Genomic DNA, 26,666 nt, shown 5'->3' on the forward strand with positions numbered 1-26,666 from the left:
TTACATTTAATTTATGTAAGGTGCAAATAATTATTCATTCTTTCTCTTGAAAAAGTTTCACTTCCTTATTCGGTCCAATTGATAGTACATCAGTTAACGTTTTTTTTTAAATTTCAGGAGTGCACTTAGAGTACTGAAAAATCCCACACATTTACTTCTCTTTTCGAGGACTGATATCACGAATCTTAGGAACTGCCTGCAGGTTGTAGAATTACCTTAGCCTGACCTCAAGGGCAACTTCATTTCAATGTTGTCCCTTCGAAAAGTAAATTACACCATCTTCCTGCACAAGCCCGCCGGCTTCCAGTTTATAAAGTTTTATACCATTTCAGACAATTAAGACATCCTGTGCGGCTTTGTCAAGACATGCATCCAAGCCTACAAGTTGTGTCTATGATTCATTGCTGCAAAGAGTGTTTACTGTTGGGGTGAGTACTATAAGGCTTTTCAGTTAGCGGCAGGTAGTACTGTTAACAGTATTTCTAAAATAATAACCCATACACATTTGCAAAATCTAACAATTTTTAGGCATTGTCAATTCTTCTAGAGTACTCGATTATATGCAGATACCTAAGGTGCTTGTGGAGATAAGTAATACCCCAGTTAATTTTTCCACAAGCGTAAGTACTTTCTGTAAGAAGAAAATCCTGTCCTTCCACATCCGCAACGTTTTGTAGTGGTACAATCTAGGGGTCATCCTAGACGACGAGCTCAACATGATGGCTCAAGTCAACGCAGTGTGCACTGCCTGCTTCCACATCCTACACATTACCCGAAATGTCTTCAAATGGCTTCCTTAGAACACCAGATGGATTGTCACACAAGCACTCATTAACAGCAGGCCGGACTAGTGCAAAACTATATGCACAAATCTCCTAACTACTACACAGACTACAGACCATCCAAAACACCACTGCAAAACTCGTACTCGGCCTCCCAGGCCATACCTACCCACAGCATTTACAACCACTGCCAATTCAAACTTCTCAACGCACAGATACAAAGCCCTACACAACACAGGATCAGAATACCTGAACAGCCCCATACACTTTCATTAACCCACCAGAAACCTACGCTCTGCCTCACTCTCACTCGCACATATTCCCCACAGCGGCAAAATCAAAACTGGATGACGCACATTCTCGTACAACGCACCCAAGACATGAAATGACCTCTCTACTCATCAGAGCCTCCTCCTTACTTCTTGAGGTCCGTAAGAAGGTGAAGACTTGGCTCTTCGTATAAGTACCTTGAGGACCACAAAACTACACACCTCCCCAAGTGCCTCAATACCCTCTTGGGTGATTAGTGCGCTATATATATAAATATAGCATGCCATAACATCCCTCTTCCCACTCTAAGAAGGTTTATTCCGCTTGTGTCTGGTCTAAATCGCCATCCGTTTAAGGCATTAAAAAGGTTGGGAGAAGTTTGTGAGTGGTCATAAGAAGATTTGGTTGTGCGTGTTCATAAACTGTCAAGGCTGAACATGCCTTGAATTGCCTACTCCCTGCATGAGAATTACTCTCCTAATAAAATTAACTAAACAAAATGGGATGTGAAGAGTGTAACAAACCAAGACTGACACCAAAGTATCTGAGGTGCTGGGGAAGTACTAAAACACCAGAGGTAAGTAGCTAGGATTCCGCATGTGCCCGTGTGCAGAAATGTTACCCCAGGTCAGGTGTCCATAGGATAACATGGGAAGTTTGCGGTTAGAGTTTTCGTGTTTCAGGACCCTTCTCCGTGGACCCGAGGAAACCTGTTGGGACAAGGAAGGTTCAAGAGTGCCCCTAACTGTGGATACCCAGAGAAGTGGAGTACCTGCACCAGGGAGCCCAGGTGCATGAAAGGGTGAAGTTGTGTCTGAACCTCTCGTTGAAGTCACTGTAGTCCTCAACTGTCCAACTGCTGTTGTGACCCTTTGACAAGGTCGGTGGAAGCCAGGCATGGAGTCTGGAGACAGAGTACCTGTGGAAAGAGGGGACATAGACCAGACCATCCAGGGTCTCACAGGAGGTGCAGGAGTGCAATGCGCACCCTTCTTGTGGATGCTTTCCTGATGGATGGTCATCGTGGAAATGTATCTGCAGCGTCCACGAGCTGTCCCACACCAGTCCTCGAATTGCAGAAGGGTCAGTGGTCAGCAGGACCACCAACACGTCTTGGCAAATGAAAGAGAAGTGTTGCACATAGAGTTGCAGAAGTGGGGACCGGAAAGGTCCAAGGGACTCAACCTTTGCAGGTAAGTCAGGGCCAGAGCTCAGCAAGAGGGAGAGCCAGCAGGAATGGTTAGAGATTCCAGGAGGACCCACTGGCAGCAGGCACAGGGAGTTGCAGGGAGGTATTAGCAGCACAAAGAAGATGGATGCCCACGTTGCAGGAGTTTCAGGGAGGACGTCGGTCTTGGAGCTGTGTGATGCTGGAGACTGAGGCTTCATGGAGCTAGGAGGTCATCGGACTGAAGAGCCAACAAGCCTTGGCAACAGCAAGCAGACACGGTGCACAGGGGTCCTGTTACAGCAGTTCCAACGAGGGACCACTGACTTTCCAGCTGCAAGAAAGACAGGCCAGACCTCTGGAGAGCCACAGAACCACCACCCTTGTGGCAGAGCCTTGAAGAGTCCGTGGGACTGCAGGATCTACAAACCGGTTGTCGACGTTGAGGTGTCTGCGGATGCAGGGGAGTGACTTCTTCATTCCAAGGGAGATTCCTTCTGGATGTCCTTCGTGCAGGCAGAGTCCTTGCAACTCCGGAGGATGCACATCCACGGAAGTTGCAGAGTCCTTGCAATACCCAGGGACAAAGTTGCAGTAGGGCCCCTCTTACCAGTTGCATCCTTGTCTTGCGTCCCGGTGAAGTCCATCAGCAGAATTCTGTGTCCAGGGTGCAGAAGTGTCTTGAAGAAAAATCTTGCAGACAAATCTTGGGTCCCATCCTCAGGGGAGCCCTTTAGTAGCTCTTAAGTAACCCAGGAAGGGGGTTGGACATCTTCTGCAGTGACCCATATATCGGGGGGTGTTCAGGGACACTACCCTACTGGACTGACTGGTCAGATACTCCCAGGGGCATTTGCTCATCTTATTTCCAATATGGCAGAATCAAGTGGCCACCTTGCAGGACTCTGGGCACCTTCTTGGGGAGGAGCTGGAAAGCAGTGTGGTCACACCACAGTCCTTTGTGTGTTTTTACACCAGAGCAGGAGCCGAGGCTCATGCACTGGAAGAAACCGGTTCTGCAAAGAGGGCTCCAAATGTGCCATTCAAAGCAGTCTGGTGGCGCTCAGGAGCACCCCCACCCTAGCCCAAAGACACCTATTTCTAAAGGAGAGGTGGTAAGGCCTCTCTTCTACTAGAAATCATCTGTTCTGCCATCCCCTGCCCAAGTTAAGCACAGTAGCAGGGGGACAAAACAGTGTCTGGGCTCGACAGCAGCACTGCAAAGATGCACAGTCAGACATTGGGGGATTCTTTAAGGAACCTCCAAAGTACATGGTATCCTGCAGTTATCACTGGAATCGGTGTAGTTCCATGATTCCAACATGTTTGATACCAAGCACGATCAGATTCAGTGAAGCCATTATGTAGTTGGACATCTCGTGTTGACCAGGGCTCACTTCATACCTTTAAATGGCTACCCCGCTCTTACAAAGTCCAGAAAAAGGAGCCTTCGGTTTGCAGGGGTACCTCTATTCATGCAGGGGTACCCTGACACTGAGAACCATGCCGCCTGCCCTTGGGCTGAAGGGCCTACCTTCGGGGCGACTAATAGGATCAGAGTGCAGTGACTAGGGTACAAGGTAAACCTTATTTCTTGGGGAAAGGTGCATGCACCATTTAACGCAGGCTGCAATGGCAGTCTTGAGGTCACCGTTTGCTTGGGCTCCCATGGGTGGCATAATACATGCCGCAGCCCATGGGGGGGGAGGGGTCCCCTGGTGTACCAATGCCCTGGTAAGTACCATATACTAAGGACTTACAGGGGTACACCAGTATGCCAGTTGTGGGGTTTAAGACTTCCTTACCAATCCAATTTTGGGGAGAGAACACTGACACTCGGGTCTTGGCTAGCAGGATCCCAATGTATTACAGGCAAAACACTCTGACACCAGGTAATAAGTGGGGGCAACCATGTCTGAAAGATCCTACTTCCCAACAACAACCACAAACCAACTTTGTGGAAATGTTGCTGAATTTTATCAGTGCAACCCATTGAGTTTGGTTGTTCTCAAAGCTGTATTGCGTCCCTGATTCATGTTTGTATGCTGTGGGTTCCCTGGGTTTCACAGAATGCAACTTGTGTGGTGCAATGGTCCATGTCCACTAAACAGTCTAAACTTAATGTTGCAGTGATCTTTGTGAGCTGACCTGTTCTAACTTAATCTACAGCTCTCTTCTTCACTTGTGATAGTGTGTGTGCGCATATATATATATATATATATATGTGTGTGTGTGTCTATGTATATATATATATATATATATACTATTACCTAGTGGCAGTGGAAGAGCGTTTTTTGTTTTGCCTTTAACTTTGGCGCCGCTTGACAAATCTTCACGAAATGTTCAAAACGTATAGTTCGCTAAGTTCATTTTCTGTCTTGAAAGTTTCGGGGTGATCCGTCAAGTGGGGGCTGAGAAAAAGGGGGGGTCCCAAAAAACGTTTTCTCCATTCATTTTTCGATAGGACCTTTAGACACTCTTACAGCCCAAACCGCTGATCGGAATTACACCAAATTTGGCAGGAAGCTAGATCCTGTTGCACGGATTACGCTTTTTATGGTTTGGCGCAAGACTGATCAGTAGGTTCTGAGATATTAGAGTTGAAAAAATAAAGATATATAAGGATGCAGATCCTCCACGGATCCAGACCTGCGGATCGAGGTCCAGATTTGCGAATCTGGGGGAAAAGCAAGGCCCTGTTTGACTGGTCACAACCTGACAAAAAAGTTGCAGCTTTTTCTTTGTCGCATCAGCCCGAGGGTGGGAAAAGGAGAGTGCAAAACACATAAGGGGTCAGGATACAGGTGTCCTGACCTGGTTTGAAAGATAGAGGGGTCCTTTTGGAGACACCTTTTGGGCAAAATTTTGCCCAATTATTTGTTTTTTTTCATCCGATCTGAGGAACTGCGGTTCTACAAGTGGAACTGTGGATCTGGACCCACGGTTCCAATGGTGGAACATCGGCTCTATAGAAAAATTGAAAAAAAAGAATACCCACTGCATCCAACCTCATGCTGCACAAGGCCAAAGAGTTGGTTTGGGTGCATGTCGGAGGGGTGGCCGATGGGCCTGGCTGTAGGCAGAGCCCTGCAGCCAACTCCTGCTGCACACGGCCGAAGGCCATGCGCAGCACCGCTTTTATTTATGTCTATGTGTGTTAAAAAAAAAAAACATAGAAATTCACTGGAAAAAAACAAAGGTTACAGAGACATTATAATTAGGTTCTGAATTATTGATGAGAAAATGGTGCATCGCGCCACGCGAGTTATAGTTACCTTATGGAGTGAGTTATGTTTACTTGACTTAACTGCTTAATTTCTATGTTTTCTTGTGAGGAAATTCAAAACCTAACTATAACGTCCCTGTAACCTTTGTTTTTTTCAGTGAAATATATATATATATATATATGTGTCTATATATATATATATATATATATATATATATATATATATATATATATATATATATATATATATATATATATATATATATGTATTTATTCTGTCGTATAGATGCCCAAGCTGCACTTCATGTTGGTGACAGACCATTAGACTACAGGGTACCACTTTGTGTAGAGATTGATGCAGTGCTACCACTGATCCTTCACTCCAACCCCTTCAGTGTTCTCTTAGTATAACTTGCATGAAATGAGACTGATGTGTGGTCTGTGAGATCCTGAGGAATTCCACTGTATGCTGTTGCTTGGTGCTGACCACAAACACTGCATTCTGTTTAGTGTCCAGCACTTTCATGCTTCGTTTACTTCCTGTGATGGATTTCACGTTGTATGTTGGGTGACATCCGAGGTCTCACTTGGCTGACCTGGACTTTGACAACTGACCTGAGACCTTGTTTAATCTCTTGCTCTGGTTTTGCTCTCAAACTTTGATCCCTCCCTTCTGAACAGAAATGCTTTGTGCTCTTGCAAAGCTCCACGCTTCAAACCTTCTGAATGCAGTTGGTCTTTAGAAGGCGCGGCATTATTCTGCTTATTCTCAAGCTCTGTCTTTGGTCTCACACGGTCGTTCAGGCCTTTCTCTTTTTGAATGTTGCTTGGCAGCTGTGGGGCTTCAATGTAGTCTTTCTAGGGCTACCAGGCTAATTGACTGTTTTTTCTTAATGTGAGGTGTTTGCTTCTATGGTGCTCAGAGTTCACCTTGTTGGGTCTAGTGCTTAATTTGCTAAAGAATAAGTGTGGGCTCCAAAGTTTTGCTTAGAAGCCCTTGTCCTGTGCTATAAAAGGTTGGGGTGTCAAATTCCAAAGGCTGGGGAGACCTGATTCTCCCTCATGCCTCTTTATTCCACTACCAGTCACTCCCCGCCAAAATATCTGAAACTTGTGGTTCTTTTTAATCCCTGCTTACACCCTTTGTGGCTGTTTTTTTCCATCCTTCTCTTCCTTCTTTTGTGTTTTTCTCTCTTGATCAAAATCTGTTGAGGAAAAATAAGTTCTGGTGGGTCCGATCTGAGGCCACTAACTAAAGTTAAACACTGGCTGGCTCTCTTTCTGTCTCACCCTGCAGCTCAGTATCAAGAAAATAAGGTGCTTGGCTATTGCCAGCAAAACTAATGAAAGACACACTTGGATCAGAACGGCATTACAGATCTTTGGAAGATTTTGATCGCCTCTTCAAAAATAGAGGCCTTTTCCTGTGGTGGGATAGAGGGAGAGCTCCCATTGAGATTCCCCTCTGTGCTCCCAATGTTGCGGCACTACTTGAACCACAAATCATAACTACATGTGGTCATTCCTTGAAAGTTGCAGGTCATCTAATTAACAATGGGTCCTGATGAAAGCCATGGATCCTGAGTGGCTGTGTCTGGCTGAAACATGTCAACCTTAATTTTAGTTGCATAGGATTCATTGCTGATCCTCACCAAATCATCTGTTTTTAATCTTACCCTTATCCTTTTTATGGACACTAATAAATAGAATTTAGGATATGAGGTAATTTCAACTCACATTCTTTCCCTCACCTTCTCACTGAGAAATCCTTCAGTTCATTTGGATAACGGAATACTGAAGTGACTGGAGATCCAGTGAAGATGCTACCCACAAAATCACCCCACGGTGGTAACATTCACCGTTTAGGGTAGAATACGTGGTTGAGGATCCTTTGAGAGAGATCTCAGAGGGCCTTGAATGATATGGTATGAGAGTTTACTTCTTTTGGTTACTAGAGTTTGGACAAAGGAAGCTGAGTGAACCTTAGAGGCAGCTTCTTTCTCCGTCCTTCACTGGTTTATATGTAATTTGATGTAAGGCTGTCCCAATAAACATAATGGCATTAATCACACAATACTGTCACTGGCATATTTTAGATAATCTTTTGCATAAGGGGACCCCCACCCATGGCCTCTGAGGGACACCCATAACAAAATGCTGGCCCTGGAACAATGGAAGTGATTTTTGACATATGGGGACATCCTTAGCACATCCTAAAAACAATAAGATGAACTCCTCGAGTTTCATTGGATTGGCACACAACGAAAGGACTTGAATATGAATGAGTATCCTTTCAGAGACTATAGCTTTTTAAACATTTATCTGAAAATTGTGCTTTTGAATACATTATTTGACACATTTTTTTCAAAATTTGATCAGGGGAAAACCTCCCCAATCCTCGAGCACACCTGGATGATTTCTCGGCTCACTACAATTCATGGTACGTATTACATCTCACCACACTATCAGTGCCCTAAAATAGATAGTTTATAAATTTGGAAGCTGTGTTTTGTTCTGCTAATCATGCAGTTATTGCAAAACTTCAGCAATGTCTGTGCCAGTTAATGCGAGGGCTTCAGTGTTATTAAGCACGTCATTCCACAGCCTAGCAACATTTAGGGTCAAAGGGCATATGATGTCACTTCCTGTGACGTCATCAAGGGCAACTGTTGTGTTATGTCACTTCCGCTACCCCAGGCAATTTGGTGAATTGGCGTCCATGTCAACCACTGTCGCATTTCTTTTATTGTACTAAGCAAAGTACCTGGGGGAATTTTCCAGCTAAATCCTTTCACAGCAAGGAGGGGTGGCGAAGAGGCACATGCAGGTCTCTGATCTCACATGGGTGCAGATTTCAGGGATTCAAAAAATGTTCCTGAGGTTCTCTGGGAAAAATGCGGACCTCTATTTAAACATACACTGCATTTTGCACTTTCTTTAGTACATGCGGCTTTAAGTAATTAGAAGTCTGCGTCATTCCATGTATGCTTTCCTATTATATTACCCCAATTTTCTGTTTTCCTTCCCCCTCTCCTCCCTTTCACCTGTATCCCCTCCATTGATTTAATTTTATTATCATAATGTACCTTGTTTCACTTTAATAAACTTCCTTTAACTCTTAAAGAAGTCTGAGTCATTAAGAATAAGTGTTTGACTGCTCTTTCGTGGTTCTGCTTGGGAAGCTGTGCCCTAATTGGACAGTTAACCATGGAAAAAAGCTGCAGCCCCCAAAGCGGCAGAACAGCCCTGCAAAATGCATTGTCGTGTCTTTGGCCGGAAGGTCAGGGGCAAGGGGGCAAGGGGGCATACAGAGAGTTCTGGACTTGGGGGATGCACTCTCAGTTAACACAAAGTTCCAGGAGCCGTGGGCAGCCTCCCAAGCAACATTATTCACCGCAAGATCAGCAGTAATGTACTGCCTTATAAAGCAGGTACTCCCGCACCCCATCCCCTCCGCACACTGGGCTTTTTCGATATGTCATGGCGTGAACCCCTTCTAAATACTTCATTGAGGGCACGTCCCTTGCCATCATGCAACGTGGTAAGCAAGATTTCTCAGAGGCCTAAATGATATTAGTTTTAGAACTGATAGTCACCTTTCTAAATCTATACTTGAGGGTCTTTCAGCTTATGCATCTGTCAGTTGTTTTTCGGATGCGTGGGGTTATTCCTCTTGATACTATCAGTCACTGATATTACAAGGTTCTTTAAACCTAGTCATCCATTTTCATTTCAATCGCACCAAATGAAAGTGGATGTAAATCAACTTCTAACAATTGCAAATAAAATCACGATAATTGGCTTTACATTGGGGAATTTAAATAACTTAATCACTCACGCACCACACACGTGTAAACAGTGATCACTGATGTATGATGGTCAGCTTTTGGGACTCGCTAATTGTGATTGCGAGTCGCAAAAGCTGATGTACAAAGGTGTCTCAAACACTGTTGGAGATTTACAAATGGGTAACAAGGAACCTGCCTCATTTATGTTCATGAGGTTGGTCGCAATTTGCAACCCATTTGGGAATGGACGCACTCACAGGGATGGTGGCCTACTGGGATCAATAGACCATGTCTGTGACTGCTTTTTAAATAAAGCAGTTTCTGTTAAATGCAGCCTTTTTGCCTTAAGTGAAAACGAGATGCATTTCAAAAATAAAAACGAAACGTTTCAGTTTCATTTTTTAAGAGTAGGCAGTGGTCCGTGGTACCACTACCTGCTCTGTTCTGAAAAAATGTTGGCGCCTCCATTCACAAAGGGGTCCGTTGGGGACCCCTTTCTCATTGCGAATGGGTTACTACCAATTTGAAATTGGTGGTAACTGTGATTGTTTTGCGACTGTATTCCTAGCTGCAGAACAGTCATACATCCTCCTGTGACTCGCTAGCAGGAAGGGACGCCTCTGGCACGCCCCTTTCTAAAAGCATGTTGCAAGCTGTATTTTGCGGGTCGGTAATAGGTTACTGACTTACAAAATAAGTTTGGTACATGGTGCAAGGCCATTTAGTGGTTGCAAAAGGCAAACTTTGCCATTTGCGACCGCTAAATAGCTTTCTACATCTGGTCCTAAATGTCCTGCTCCCCATTTTGAGACCAATTGTCCTCTCTGTGGGAAGCAAGGCAATCTATAGTTCATTACAGTAATCTGAGGCACACAGTGCTTGGATAGACGACTGTTAACAAGTTCAACTCTTCAACTGCAGATTTAAAGAACTTAATAGCAATCACTGCCCCTATACATCCATTGTCACATAACTTTGGCGGCCAGGACTTTACATAATGATGGGGTACAGACATCTGCATATCAAATATAGCACTTAACTTGTACATAGCCTCTAACTACTGAGATTGGCCCACAAATATCAGTTTTAAACCTTCATTAAATGTGATCAGTTGGACTCCAATGTGGGCTCTAGGCATATTTTAACTGATCAGTTTATAATGTAATGTGCTGTTTATAGCTGGTGATGTAACAACGTAGCTGTCCCACAGCAGTGTTCAGCCAGACCAGAATCAAAGTGCAGCTGACAGCAGCTCATCAAACCGAAAAGCCCTCCAGTGAGTCCTTTAGGGCATCCAAGACTTCAGGCAGCAGGGCAACAACAGATGAGCAGCCCAGATGAGTCCCTCAGCGCAGCAATCCCTCTGGCAGAGATTCGGTCCGAGGTCCAAAACTGCTCTAAAATCAGAGGTCAAGAGCCCTTCTATGTATACTCAAAAATGCTTTTGTTCAGGGGGTAACATCAAAGAACCCTTTCAAGTGAAGCACAACGCCCTTTCAACCCAGCCCTATCGCCATTCATCAGTAGGGGGGTGATCAGTCCATTGTGTGAGGGCAGGACATCACCCTTTTGACATGTAAGGTGTGAACGACTCCGCCTGTCCCCAGCCCAGGATGGCTTTCAGCATGCAGGTGCCTCTTCTGTCACACCAAGCCCTTCCTGTGTTACGGCTGTCTGGAAAGTATGCAGCAAGTGGAGTTGTCAATCTGCTCCAGACGTCGAATGGAGTCAGGCTGCAAACCACTAGTTACAAGCACAGAAAAATATCCACTATCTAAAAGTGGCATTTTTAAAATAGTAATTAAAAAATCCACCTACACCTATAGCAGGATTTCTCACTACCATTCCAAACATACTAAACATGCTCACACTACTCCTTATAGATCGGAAATTACCACTTAGTCACATATAAGGAATTCCCAATGCAAACCTATGAGGGAAGCAGCACTCAGCAGTCAAAAACAAAATAAACTGTCACTACTAGGACATGTAACACATAAGAATATATGTCCTACCTTTTACATACACAGCACCCTGCCCAGAGGGCTATCTAGAGCCTACCTTAGGGGTGACTCAGTATAGTAAAAAGGGAGTTTAGGCCTTAGCAAGTAGTTTGACTTACCAAGTCAATGTGGCAGTAAACTGTGCACGCAGGCACTGCAGTGGCAGACCTGAGAAAAGTTTGAAAGGCTGGTGCAATCCGTGCTGCAGGCCTACCAGTAGCATTTAATTTACAGAATCTGGGAATATGGTGTACCACTTTACAAGGGACTTACAGGTACATTAAATAAGCCAAACATGTGTAAGCCAATTATACCAAGTTTTAGGGGAGAGAGCATATGCACTTAGCACTGATTAACAGTGGTAGAGTGTCCAAGAGTCCTAAAGCCAACAAAAAGATGGTCTGAAAAATAAAGGCAAAAAGGTTGGGGATAACCCTGCAGAAAGGGCCATTTCCAACAGTAGGCTTTCATATAAAGAATGTATTTCTACCCTAACCCTTTTTAGCAACCTTAGGATAAAGAAAGACTATGAGGGGAGGGCATAAGGTTCTAAACCTATGCCTTGCCATTTGAATGCAGTACTTTGATGTGAGTTCAAAGCTCACTTTGCTGAATTAGGATTGCAGCTTATGAAGTGCAACTAACAAAGATAAAAGATCTCGGGGACAAAAGCAGTAACTCACTGTCGTATCTACATAAAACACAATTATGTGATCTGCACGTTACAAGTGCTTTGGAGCTGGAACATTAACCTTCTGCGCTATTTATGTTGAGTCAAAACTGGACAAGGGAAATTCCAGGAATCAGATCTCTTGAGCAGGTAGTACTTACCAGAGTTAGCTTGACATTTTTATTATGGCCTAAAAATACTAGGTGCATAAGGAACTCTTCAGTTGGTGCTTTTAACCTCATCATTATTTCACTTGGTGATGTACAAATGATAAATATTTACTGAAGCTCGATGTCCATGCATTATCATTTGTGTGTAATGTAGTTTTATCAGATAAACTGGATGCCTTTTCAAATATAGGGGCAATTTCAATGGAAAATATGCTGTCTGTAAATGAGTTTGCTACCAGAAGATGCTTTATTTACATTAAAAAATATATTCCATTAAAGCTAGGTGGGTTGCAAAAATGTATTGTTCTAAAAAGTGGGTTGTCACTCTAAAAGGTTTGGGAAGCACTGTGGTAAATGCTAAAGCGTGACCAATACATTTTATTTTCAGCCACCTCTAGCCAGGAGAACTTTATTTTGCTCACTTATTAAGTAATGATACTTACATAGTAAGCCGAATCACATGGTCAGAAGATCACTTTACCAAGAGACCAAGAAATCAGAGCGACAAAGGGTAACATTACAGCAAAGAGAGAGGAGCCAAAGGAATAAGCAGTGTCAATCGTGTTTATCTTTAAGGTGAGCCTTGAGAAACTATATAGGGAGTTCTCTGAACCGGAGTAAGGAGAAGGGATAGGGTGGAATTTAAGAATCCAGTGGAGAAGATGATGAGGAAACTGTTAAAAAGCACGTGGAGAAGAGACCAGTGTTGACTGTGAAATCCCCATGGTAGTTGATGTAGTCCAGTAGGCATCTCCTGTAGTGGAACCACTACGCAAATGGTGGCACATTTTCTGATTAATTTGCTAAATATAAGTGGAGAGTGTCAGAGATGGCAAAATCCACTCCTCTCACAAGTTTCCATTCTTAATGGAATTTATTCTTCATGCTTCCTCGATGAAATGTATTCTTTGTTAGTTTGGAGAACGGGGTGTTTATGCGGTCTTCTCATTGTCGGTGTCAGCAGAGAGAGCGTTTTTAACCCTGTCCTGCTCGAAATCCCTCAATAAACAAAACAATGAGTTTCCGGTTTGCACTATAAATATTCGACCATCTGCTAAAGTGCAGACAAGGAATCAAGTGAGTCCACCAGCGGTAGATCAGCATTTAAGTCAATAAGAAATGTATTCGAATAATTTCCCAGAATGTTAAGATAGGAAGTACACAACTGGGGAGTCTCGGCTAAATGGTGGTGTACCCTGATCAGAGCCAGATACCCCTGAGCATGCATAGCTCCCCATTCTAATCTGCTTGCAAAGCCAAAGGCCCCTATGCACGTTCATTACTGTGCAAGGACTAATCAGGAAATGTACATAAGATCGGACAATGAAAGCCTGATGCGTTCTTCTATACTGCCAGTCCTTCGTGTGATTCCTACCCAGCAGGGCCAATAACCTCCAAATCCCATCTAAGAGGGTCTTGTTGAAAGCTTCGGCCAGTACAAGGAGCTTCTTTGCTCCTTGGCACAGAAACACGCTCTTCTCACACCGCCGACATGGCATCCTGTGTTTTCATGTCTGTGCCATGTAGACCCTAGCACTATCGCAGAAACCTATTACGTCTAGGCACTAGCCAATAGATTGCCAATACATTTGCTGGCGTTATCCGAGCAGCTGGGGAGAATGGATGGTTTTTCAGACAAAAGCATTAGCGCAGTGCGTGTGTGCTGTCTCCAGGCTAACACTGTATACTTTCCACCTGCATTTCAATGAACATTGATACACCCAGTGGTGCTCTGTAGCAGACGCCATTTAACACTTCACACATAGCTCTATGTATGCACGAAGGTGGGATAGAAACAGGACAGGGCGGTGGAGTGTTTGCTCTCAGGGGATACTGGTAACAGGATATCCCTGGAGCGTGCCTTATATATCTCCAGTGCACTCATGTTGTTTGCCACATGGGGACATTCAAGGTGACATCATTTCAAATGATATACATGGTGCTCCATGCTTGAGTTCTGCTCGTTTCTTAGTAAACGGTTATAGAGTGTGACGAAACAACTGGTCTTGCTTAATGTCCCTGTTACAGATATCTGTGAGCAACCTTTTAATACATCTTTTCCTACATTCCACCGGAAGTTTGTATATTTTTGGGTGGTGATCCCCATGTCCCTAATAATTCTACTTTTGTATCCCTTTCCAGTGTGAACTCCGAAATAGCCAACAAGCATTACTTCAAATAACGAAAATTGTGTATTTTTTTACCGCTATGAATTAAATGCATTTGTTTAGCAAAAATAAGATTTAGTCAAAAATGGAATACGGTGGTCACCCCTTTGAGCCCATAGCAGAAAGACAGATCTAAAAAAGCTCTGGACTGTCACACACTTTCCGCACGCTTCCTCACTTTGCACATTCTATGTACGATCTTCAAGCGGCTACCCCTACACACGAGACGCACTGTGACACAGGCCCTCATCACCAGCCAACTGGACTAAGGCAACATCCTCTATGTAAGAATTGGCGCACACCTCCAATAGAGACTTCAGACCACACAGGACATTGCAGCCAGACTTATCCTCGGGCTTCCCCAATGAACACACATTACACCGCACCTCAGGCAACTCCACTGGCTCCCCCATACAGAAGACATGCCAATTCATGCCACTGACCCACGCACACAAGGCTCTACACAACCAAGGACCCGCATACATTAACCACCGCCTGAACTTCCTCCAACCATTAAGAAGACTATGCTCTGCCTCCCTTTCACTTGACCATACTCCCCGCATCTGCTGAAACAGAAATGGAGGATGCTCCTTCTCCCCATCACAACAAAAACCTGGAACAGACTCCCCATGCATCTCCGGACCGTCACCTCAACTTTGGCATTCCTAGTGGCCCTCAGGACCTGGGTGTTCAAATAAGCCTCCGGTACCTGAATGCGCCTGGATACCTTATTGGGTGATTAGCCACGCTTTATAGATCCTGATTGATTGATTGACTTCTACCCATGGTCACATTGGGACAGAAATTACATTGGGGCAGGAAAATAAAAGTGCCCCAATTAGCGAATTAGATGGATAAAAGTGGCCCACATTTTGCAAATTGGGGCAATTGTGAACTTGTAAAGACACCATGTGTGAGTGTTTTGCAAGGTATGGAGACTGCTTGTATTTGCAGGGGCAGCTCCTCCATAAGGGCAGAGGAGTGTTGCTGCTCCGGCAGCAGCTGCAAACCTTCTCCCCCAAAACTATAATAAACCATGTTTATTATAGTTTTGGGGGGAAAGGGACGGGGCCACGGGGGTGACCTGCAATGAGGGAGAGTGCTCAGCACTCCCCCTCACTGCGCATGCATGTTTGGCTGGCCGTCTCGGGCTGGCCAAACACACATGCACAGAAGGGTCTCCCTAACCCAGCAACATAGTTGCTGGGCTGGAGAAAGTCTGCACAGGCTCCCAGTCTGCCTGGGAGCGCCCTGGCTGGACGCTCCTAGCCAATCCTGACCCTGCTCTAAACAGTGTCAGGGCTTGCCGCAGGGCAGGCTGGGAGCCTGTGCTGGAGCGTGACGGAAGAGCAGAGGCACAGCGCGGCGCTGGAGCGGGGGTAAGTTTTTTTTTTTTTTTTTTTTAAATTATGTGACACTCCCAACCCGCCTCCCCAGCACGCCGCCCCGCCTCCTCTGCGACCCGCGACTGTGTATTTGTGAGTGTTGCAGGCAATTTTATAATTTTAGGAAATCATCAGTAAGAACCATCCCAAAGATCTAATAACAAACCCAAAAGTAGCCAAAAAGCAGCCGTAAACTGACCTGTCAGACCAGCCCCTCCAACACTGTTAGACTGCCCTACAGGCCCGTCCTGCTGTGCTTCTCCCTTCACGGCATGGGCCCAGTTTGGTGTTTAGGGATTTCATTCGAGCTGCAGTGCTTGTTTTGGAAAATCTTCGAAGTGTGTGCAAACGTTGCATCAGTCTGATAGCTGCATGTGTTGCTGTGGTGAAATCCTAACACGCCCTCTTAAGAAACCAGAGCATACTCTTGTATCTGGAGCCTTACCATCCGAGCCCTCATCCTGCTGTTGCACTATGGTTTATTATTTTATCACCTTCTTGCTTTTATTTTTCATGTTCTCTTTTTCTGGCTATTGCTCTTTCCGTCGCTTATTCTCTTACTTTCTCTGCTAATCTTCCTGTCATTTTTCTAGGGTGTGTTGTCTCTCGGTCTCCGTCTCTATCACATTCTGTTTATCTTGGTCTTTTGCTGCCTCTCTCAAGACTCACCAGTTGCCATTTCTCATTTCTCTTCTCTCACAATGGGGTTCCGCAGGGATTTTCCCTGAGTTCGACTTTATTCAATCTATATCTTTCCATACTGGCTAAATTGATGTAGACCTGTGTGCTGCAGGCTGTGTCTAAAGCTGATAACACACAAATAATTGTGGCCATTTCTAAAGATAATGCGGCCATATCTGACAATTTCAATAAATGTATGAAGGCAGTGGCTAAGTGGATGAAACAGAACTGTCTTAAACCAAATGGAGATAGGACAGAGGTTTTAGTTTTCAGTAACCAACCAGGTATATGGAATAATATCTGGTGGCCAGAGGTGCTGGGAGCATTGCCTTCCTCCACCAACTTGGCAAACAAAATGGGAGTAGTTATGGACAATACCCTGTCTTTTAACAGGCAATTATCTCACACTGTCCTGACTTGATTTATGATACGTGATATGTGATTTATGATATATAGTTTATGGTATATGATATGATTTATGGTGTATGGTTTATGGGTATGGCGTATGGTTTTTGGTTTATGATAAATTATTTATCATAAACCATATATTCACCCCTGCTGTGATTCTTCCCTGCCCCTGGATATGGGAGTCAGATATTGATCTATGGGGCTGTGTTCAAGGTTAGGATTGGCTTCCACATTTTTCTGTCACAAGTATGCAGTATCAGAAGGTGATTAAACTGCATATCATCCTCATGTTTTATTTACGTTCTCTTGATGATGCACAAAGCTAAATGCACCACACAGATGCCTTTCAAAAGAGTCTGAAATAAGTACAGCGGCAGACGGGCGTGTCAGAAAAGTGCTGCACCCTATAATCTGTTTGTGGATGTACTCTACACCCCAGAAGTAATATTTAATTTCTGTATTGGTAAACTCCCTTTCATTATCAATGCATCCTCTCACCAAGCCCTTTGCTACCAGGCAAAAAGCAACACTGGCTTCTTCTGGAATAAGGGTACTGGATGCGCATTGGACAGTCAAAGGGAAAATGTCTGCCTATGGCATGTGCCCACGTCCTCCACCGACTCCCCAAAACTCTACTACACAGTGATAGATGTTTGCTGGCATGCCTGAGGTGTTATGGGAATTCATATGTTATTCTTGTGAGAGGGCTTATGGTTTAGGAGGAAGAGCCATCATGAAGGTAACGTTATCCTTTTAAAGTCGAGCCTAGCAGCACGCATGCGCTGCACTCTCGACATGCTGTAATCTACTCTGTGGGCTTTATCCATGCCCATTTCATGCCCATCACTTTCATTTGTTCCTTGGTCTGCATTTCAAAATTCCCTTGATTTCATAGGTAAATGCTTTACGCTTGTCCCGCCTTAAGGCTGTTTTGTTACTGCCTCGGAGAATGACCCTGTTACGTGGATTATTGCACAATCGGCCATATACCATGTGTGACGATCTACTTTTTTCTTTTGCCTTTCCGCTTCCCGCTCTGTGATTGTATATTGTTTCTTCCTCTTCCTTGTTTTTAGGCATGCCGCTGTTTCTTTTGTGGTGTCTGCGCCCAAAGGCTGCAAGCTGGAAGTGGGTAGTTCTTTTATTTTTTTTTAAGTTTCATATAGCGCAAACTTGATCGAAGAAGCGGTTTACATTAGTATCACTTACATACAAGTTTATCAGTTGAAAAATATACAAACTGATGCATTTTAAACAGAAAAAAACACAAAAATCCTCAATGTGGCTCTTCCGGCACACCGGGAGAGCCAATATTACAATATTGACTGCATTTGGGAAACTCGCCATTTCTTTTACAAAGCATTTTTGCCCATACCTCAGCCTCTGGTGGTCCTACAACAATGGGACCACCACCAAAATGTTTAACACAACGCACCCTTTCTGTCTGAGTCATCTCTGGTTCCCCACTCTAGGTTGTGGGGAACCCAAAATAATAACCTCTGCCACCATTCAGTGTCTTTTAAGCTCTCTCATAACTGGAACGTTTGTTTTACAGCTGGGAGTAGTTTGTTTTTTTAAGGTGCTTGTTTCTAATATTATTGCAGTAGGTCTGCTAGGCCTGAAATGTGTAAGACACTGCACCCTCTAGGGGTTAAATATATGGTTGCACTGCATTACTTTCTGCCATTCTGTTTTCATGTGGTTATGCCCTCTAGTGGCTGACTATATGGTACATGACCATGTTTCTTCCAAATGCTATTTTTATTGTGGTGGCCTATAGGGGCTGCTCTAAGCATTACAGTCAAGATACAACAATATTTGCTGCACTCAGAAACTTCCCCTTAATGTTTTGCGGAGCATTCTTTAAAAAACATTTTTGTGTTTAACTCACTATGTGTTGGTCCTAGGATAATGGGGCCACCATCAAAACATTCAATACAACTTGCTCTTTCTGTCTAGGTCATCTCTCGGTCCCTACACTAGGTTGGGGGGACCCCAAAATAATAACCCCTTCCACCATTCAGTGTCCTTTTAAGCTCTCTCATGACTGGAACGTTTGTTTTACAGATGGGAGTAGTTTGTGTTTTTAAGATGCTTGTTTGTAATATTATTGCAGTAGGTCGGCTAGGCCTGAAAATGTGTAACCCACTACACCCTTTAGAGGTTAAATACATGATGGCACTGCATTACTTTCTGCCATGCTGTTTTCATGTGGTTGTGCTCTCTAGGAGCTGACTATATGGTTACATGACCATGTTTCTTCCAAATGCTATTTTATTTCTGGTAAAGATTTTTATTGGGGTTACATGATTTATGTGTTTTATTGATCACTCCTTATTGCAATTATGACCTTGATTCATGTAATCATAACATCCTTATTACACTATGACTGTTTGAACACTCTTGATGTGTTTGGGTGACCCTTCTGAGGGGTCACCAGTGGCTGCACAGCGTCAGCTATGGTAAGTTCCATCTGCCACTGTATTGTACTGCATGACTAAATACTTAAAAGGTCCCAAAGACAAAACCTATTGGCTATGCCAATGCTTGCTCATCTAAATCTCTGCACGCTGGTGCCCTGTGGCTGGGCTGTTTGTTGATGGTGGTCCTCTTTTAGAAGAAGGCATTAGTTCACTTCCTATCGGGCCCACATTCTAGTTGAAGGGAATGCGTCCTAGAAAATCTTGATCGTTCAGCAAGATAAATAGCACCCCCATGCATTTTCACAGATTTGCCATCTCTTTTCTACAGTATTTGCATAGTTTAGGATTTCTGCAACTTTGCTTACTTGGAAGAGTCCCTTGTACGAGTTAAGAGAGATTGGCTCTCGTGATAGCCTTGTGTTGATACATATATAACAAAAGAAGACTTAGATTGAACCACTTTGAGTCCAGTTGTGTTTTTGCTATGTCGATGTTTGAGTTTTAGAGCTCTGCTTAAGAAAAGGTGCATTATATAGAGTCTAGGAAATGTATCACAAATAGTAAATGAGAAAGATTGCATGTAGAATCTTTAACTAGCATTATATTCCTGGAGTAGTATCTTCGTGTAAAGCTTGTGCAAATCTTAGCAGGGGCTTAAGCACTGTCGAAAGCTCCAGGAAAGCATTTGCGTTTATTGCTGTGCATAGGTTGATATGCATTGGCAACACATAAAGACCACAAGGGCCTTTTGGTCTCACCATTTCTGTTTACTGAAAAACACTCAACTCTTGTTGTTAAATGCCCCCATTCCTTTTGCACTGGAGGCACTTTTCCACCGTAATATGCAGAAAAACCTTCTTTATATAATCATGCGGTACAGAAGTGACATAGGACGCCCTCGTGTTCGGGTCAGTTCGCAGTGTTTTTTTTTTGTTTTTTTTTTTTTGTTTTTTTTTAAACCTTCATTTTCGATTTTCGAAAACATAGAGAAACAAATACAGCACATCAAGCATGTACATGCAGGCATTGAGAACAAAGGCACAGCATTCCAACCCGTCACATCAATGCATCACAATATATAAATTAAGCAAAAAAAAAAAACAGGGCAATCTGCAGGACAAAAGCGCACAGTAGGGGACTGGGGCAATCCCTGGGAACGGAGGTGGCCGCAGTCCACAATGGGGTAGTGTGTATCATCTGCTCCGGGACCGGGGGACGCGGAGTCTGAAGATATGTCCTTAGAGGTTGCCATATAGCCTTCAGGCGAGCAGTTGGGGGTAAAGGTGCAACAAGTTTCCTCCGACTGTCACAGTAAATGAGGTCCCGCAACCAAGCAGCCTCAGCGGGACGGACAGCACTGCCCCAATGCAAGGCGATCTTCCGTTTAACGAGCAGTAGATTTTGACAATGTTTTCACATGTCCCAACAAGGCCTGAAGGCGATCAAGGGTAAGTTCCTGGCCGGTCATGCGTGCAAGAACAGAGTGGATGGCGCCACAGTGTGCAACACTATTAGGACAGGACCACGTTAAATGTGCAAAGTCGTCCTCCTCTGCCCCACACTTCTGGCAAAGATAGAATTGTGCAGGATCTGATCTAAAGAGAGCTAGCAGGGTGGCATACGCTCGGTGTATACATTTGAAATGTAGCGATTTATGACCATAATTGTTGGATACTAATTTCACCTGCGTTCAGTAGTAATACCAGATCTTGTCTGGCACGGGGCGTCCCATATCCCTCTCCCATGCAGCCCTCGACCTCTCAGGAGGTCCCATGTGTTAAGTTGTAGAGAAGAATGATAAAGGCGGGAGATAAGATGCTCGATCCAGAAGCTTTGATGGTGTGAGACATAGGAAGGAAATCCCTAATCCCTGCTGGGTGTGTAGGCAATATTGCTTGCAATGTACCATAGAGTCTGTGTAAAATGAATCTGTCCATTACTGAGGATTGTTGTCCCTCGGTTATGTTCGCGACCGAGCAGAGCATGGCGTCTACAAGCAAGTCTTAGAATGTTTAAAATAGATGAGTAGTAAGTTCAAAATGTTTTTTAAAGATGGATCTAAGATTTAAACGCTGACATTACTAATTCATACAAAGCCAATTCAGCCTTCCTTAATGCTTGACTACTGAACGTGGGCTGTTTTTGTGTTTTTTGATAATGACAAAGTAATGGGTGTGATTCATTTTTCAGAGGAGGGAAGGGTTATCTACTGTTAAGATTGGGTGCGAACTAGATGAAGGCCAGCTAAGCTTAAGGTCTAAAAGCTTAGAATCTTAAGTCGTACCTTCTTTTCCACATCGAGGGATGCATGTGTAGCTTGAAAGCATGCGCTAGACCCGTGAGTCAGACCCTGGCAGCTAGGCCGTGTGTTATTGTTCGGTGTAGCGTGCGGCCTTGGGAGCAGCTTCAGCGCTGAATGAGTCACTTTATTGCCTGGAGCTCATCATAAAAGCCCTCGTTAGACATTTTATAAGTTGCATCAGCTAGTTGCTTCTCAACCAGCCTTTCAGGTTCCTGTTAACAGCAAACACATCACTGCAAAATAAAGAATAACTTGTATGTAAAAAGTTTTCTCATGGGGAAAAAACGTTTGTTTCCGACCGTGAATCCAGTGCCCCTGCTGACAAACCAGGCTGAAAATGCCCCCTTTTGCTGATGCAGCCCTCTTCTGAGACCTGCTGGTGAATATAGCCTCAGGTACACCGGGGAGTGACTGCAAGAGATTTGACCCCTTGCACTGAATGACTGCTCAGGTTTCATTCACTGCCCGCCTTCCTTTTCCGCCTCCATTTAAGATTGGCTATTTGCCCACTTCCGGTGCTTTTCTGCACTGTCTATGTCGGTAGTGCAGTATCTGGGGTATCTTGTCATCATAGCAGTGGGGATTCTGCAGTGTCGAAGGGTCGGTTGGTTGGGCAGTTGGACAAGCGCTGTACTTAAAGCAGAGCGCTATTGCTTACACTTTAAAAAACCTAAATTCATACCTCTCCTGCCTTCTCACTACAGGCTCCTTTCCCTTGGTTGACCATCAGTGAATCAATAATTTCTAGAGCGCACTACTCACCCATAGGATCTCAAGGCGCTAGGGGGATCCTCAGAGATCAGTTGAAGAGCCAGGTCTTGAGGTCCTTCTTGAACAGAGGCAGTGCTGGGGACCATATGAGGTGCGGTGATAAGGTGTTCCAACCTTTAGCTGCCAGGTATGAGATAATCTTCCTCCAGCCATGGCATCTGCTTCTGATTTATTTGTGAACTGTTTCTCAAAAGGGTATCGGAGTGCAGTAGAGAGAGCAATTAAACAGCCAAACATGAGGTACAAATTGCCAAAATGGTTGTGAAACACTATTATTTGTTTATAATATTATATGTTAAATATGAAGCCAATAGCTTCTGATAAAGTTGAATTTTAAGATGTAAAGATAATGGTGTAATTCCCCCTGATAGTTTTTTAACCAGCCTGTTTAGCCATTCCGGTCCCTGCATAAGAATTATTTAGGGATAAAGAAAAATACCTATGAGATTCTGGTTAGATTCAGAAGTGTTTAACATTTTAAAGTCACAGGCCTAGCCTAACTGCACAATCCTTTGCCTTCATGCAATATCGGCCACTTACTGGATAGTAAATATTGGCATTGTATGCTCCCTTTGTGACTGCATCGTTCTTGTGGAGCTGCTGACAGACTGGTGCTATCACAAGTTAGAGCCACTTGACTGAGTACTAGTTCCACGGAGCAGGGGCAGTGCATTAAACAAAAGCATCCATCCAACACCGAATGTCTGAACGGTGCGGATATACTAGTTGCACCACACATTACGAGTGGGCTTAGTTTGAACTCTATTCTTTCTGCTTTTCTGGCACAGTGAAGCTGGAGACTGATGGTGCTGAGGCAGGGCCCAAGGGTTGGCCACTAGTAAATGTACAGTGCATGACTGCACACTCCAGGTGGAGCTGCTGGTGGGCAGGTGTAATCAGAATCTAGTGTGCCTGTTTCAGAATCCCTGTTCCTCAGAGAGCAGGGACTGAAGTATATTAACTAGACAATCATTGACTAAGCAACAGGTCTCACTTATGAGAACTATTGGAAATGATTTTTAGCCTTGCTGTGCAGCACGGCTGAAAATAATGTAAAACAAAAAGTACTATGACATGGCCGTGGTGTCATTTTTTTAGACGCACGAAAACACAGATGCACCAAAACAAGAGAGTATTTTATTTATTTCTATTAATAAATCAGAGATGAGTTAGTAAATAAAAAGTTGTACAAAATCCACATTTGTGTGTGTGTGTTTTTTTTTAGAAAAAAAAGTAAATGGGAGTGACGGTAAAGCCAACCAATTGTAAGAAATGGGCTAACAATATGGCAAGACGTACAAAAGCACCCAACACGTATACAAGCTCAGTGTAAGGATCCACTACACCACATGAGGTAGCCTTTTTCACACCACTAGTATTTCTACTTCTCTGGTGCTGACCAGCCAGAAAGACTGTTTGTTCCAGGTTTGGACGCAGATGTAGACTGGCCAATGAAGAGAATTGTCAGTGATAACACCTTAGTTACCTAGTCGTGAATAAGCTGAAGTAGGAGGCCCCACATTATGTTTGGCCCATGGCCCCTAAAAATCTTAAAATGCCCCTAGTCTCTGTCTTTGTGCCTCTGGAGAGATATAATATGGCCCAGTGGTAATTTCCAAATAGCGTTTGGTGTGTTCATGTCGTCTTTTTAGCTTCCATTAATACTGGACAGGGCATGCGCCTCTCCATGCATGCACCATGACAGCCAGTGCCGCTGTCAAGACTCTTCTCGACCTTCTGCTGGCAGCATATACTACTCAAAATCCTTGTGAGTGTTTTTAAAATAGTTTTTACAAGGGAGCAGTGCCAGTTCGTTTCAAGTAAACGCACAGGATTTTGAATATCAACCATACATTTTCTCAAGCATACAGGGAAGGCATTTTCCTAGCCGGTGTGGAGATCAGAACCTTGTGTGCTTGTCGGTTTCTCGTTCGTGTCCAGTCCAAATGCCTCTGTCCTGAAGCAGCCACTTCTCATTTTCAGTGAGTACTGTTCAGATATGCATTTCTGCACTTTCCATAATGAAAGAAAACCAAGTCCTACAAGAAAACGCCTTCCTCACAATTGGCCTTAAATTGCGTGATAATGAATTGAGCTAGTGGGCTATTTGAATCATTAGAAGGTGAATTTTTAGAGTCTGTCACTACACTTCATTTTAACAGGTGCCTTGCAGGGTCAGTACTGCTCTGGCGCACTGAAGCACTCAGAGAACTGCAGTCTCATAATGGAGCACATTATACCATCCCGTGCCTAATTATGTCAGACTAAGCTATCAATTTGTATCATATTTATTGGGGTGTTAGGGAGCGATTCGTAGCATAGTGTTTGTGTCTGCCTTAATTATGGTACTGGAAGCTCTGAAGTCGTGTCTACTTAGGTGTTCCTTTGTTGTCTGTATCTATGGCCATTCAAGTTTGGTGTCTGTTAGAAATGGGGTCTCTAGTTGGCAATCAGTTTACACGGTGTCCAAGTAGGGACCCTCACACTAGTCAGGGTAAGGGAGCCACACACCAAAGAGAACCCCTGCTCACCCCCTTGGTAGCTTGGCACAAGAAGACATGCTTATCTCAGAGGCAATGTGTAATATATTTTCACACACACACAGTAACACAGTGAAAACACCACAAAAGTACTTCACACCAGTTTGGAAAAATAGCCAATATTTATCTAGTAAAACAAGACCAAAATGACAAAAATCCAACATACACGGGTAGAGATGTCATTTTTTAAAGATTTAAAAGAGTCTTAATACTGAAAAATCCATGGTTGGACCCTTTATAACACATAGTACCTTGGATGCATCAAAAACATAGGTGATGCGGGCCGCAAAGGAGGTGATGCGTCGTAAATGCAAGCAATGCATCGATTATTTTTCCTGCTGGGCGAGCGATGCGTGGATTCTTTTTCCCACCAGATTACCAATGTGTCTATTCTTTTCCTGTCGGACGGGCGATGGTAGACTCTTTTCCCACCCACTGGCAATGTGCTGATTCCTTACTGCCGTGCAGCGTCGATGAAGAAAAATGACACCCAGGGATGATGCGTGGAAAAGCCAGATGCACAGCAACAATGGATCTGCGCTGAAGCAGGCGATGCGTCCATTCGCAGGTGCTGCCTCGAATTTTCAGCCGCAGTGCAGGCGATGTCAGTTTTTCGGCTGCAACTGCCTCAGTGTGTAGATTCTGCTTCAGGTCACCAACTTCCACTTCAAATAGTCCAGGAACTGGATTTGGCACCACTTGGCAAGTCGGGACTCTCAGAAGAAGAGCCTAGGCACTAGCAGATGAAGTATTTGATGTCCCTGAGACTTCACAACAGGAGGCAAGCTTAGTTCAAGCCTTGGAGAACCTTGGAAAGCAGGATGTAGAAAGCAGGGTCTAGTCCCTTCAATCCCATGGCAGAAGTAGCAGCAACAGGCAAGCACAGCAAAGCAACAGGCAGAGTGGAAGGTCCTCCTCCAGCATCCAACTCTTCTCCCTGGCAGAATGTCCTCAGCTCTGAAGTGTTCTGAAGTTGTGGGATCACTTATACTCAATTTTGCCTTTGAAGTAGGCAAACTTCAAATGAAAGTCTTTGTACTGCACAAGACTCTACGCCTGCCTGTCCTGGCCCCAGTCACACTCTAGGTTGATGGAGACTTTACTGTGTGAGGACAAACACAGCCCTATTCAAGTGCAGGTGTCAGCTCCTCCTAGCACTCTAGACCAGGAAGACTCATCAGGGTATCCAGGACACACCTCAGCTCCCTTTGTGTAACTGTCTATATTGAATTCACAAACATCCCAATTGTTACTCTGACCTAGGTGTGTATTCAGCAGCCAAGCAGAGGCACAGAATGGTTAAGCAGGCAAATGCCTATTTTCTAAAAGTGTGAAAGTGTCATTATCAAACTTACAATATAAAAACCAACTTTACAACAAAATGTATTTTTAAATTGTGAGTTTAGAGACCCCAAACTCCAAATCTCTCTCTGCTCGCAATGGTGAATTACACGTAAAGGATACTTTAAGGCAATGCCCATGTTATCCTATGGGAGAGATAGGCCTTGCAATGGTGAAAAATTAATTTAGCAGTATGTCACTCTCAGGACACGTAAAACATACCAGTACACGCCCTGTCTTTTAAATACAATGCACTCTGTCCATGGTGCTGCCTTGGGCCTTCCTTAGGGGTGAATTACATTTAGTAAAAGGGAAGTTTTGGGCCTGGCAAGTGGGTACACTTGCCACATCGAAATGACAGTACAAAAAAATGCACACCCAGGCACCGCAGTGGCAGGTCTGAGACATGTTTACAGGGCTACTCATGTGGGTGGCACAATCAGTGCGACAGGCCCACTAGTAGCATTTGATTTACAGGCCCTGGGCACCTCTAGTGCACTTTCAGTAGGGACATTACTAGAAAATCAAATATGTCTTTCATGGATGAACCAATCACCAATCTAAATTAGA

The 26,666-nt window shown here is 44.0% G+C and overlaps 1 protein-coding gene across 3 annotated transcripts in view; it reads left to right on the forward strand.

The window, feature by feature from the left end:
- NR3C1 (nuclear receptor subfamily 3 group C member 1) overlaps positions 1 to 26,666 on the forward strand; it is a 503,133-nt gene that overhangs the window by 298,089 nt on the left and 178,378 nt on the right. The gene's annotated exons all lie outside the window — the stretch shown is intronic.

The sequence above is a fragment of the Pleurodeles waltl genome, chromosome 7 (genome assembly GCF_031143425.1).
Source record: "Pleurodeles waltl isolate 20211129_DDA chromosome 7, aPleWal1.hap1.20221129, whole genome shotgun sequence".
In the NCBI taxonomy this organism is placed as follows: domain Eukaryota; kingdom Metazoa; phylum Chordata; class Amphibia; order Caudata; family Salamandridae; genus Pleurodeles; species Pleurodeles waltl.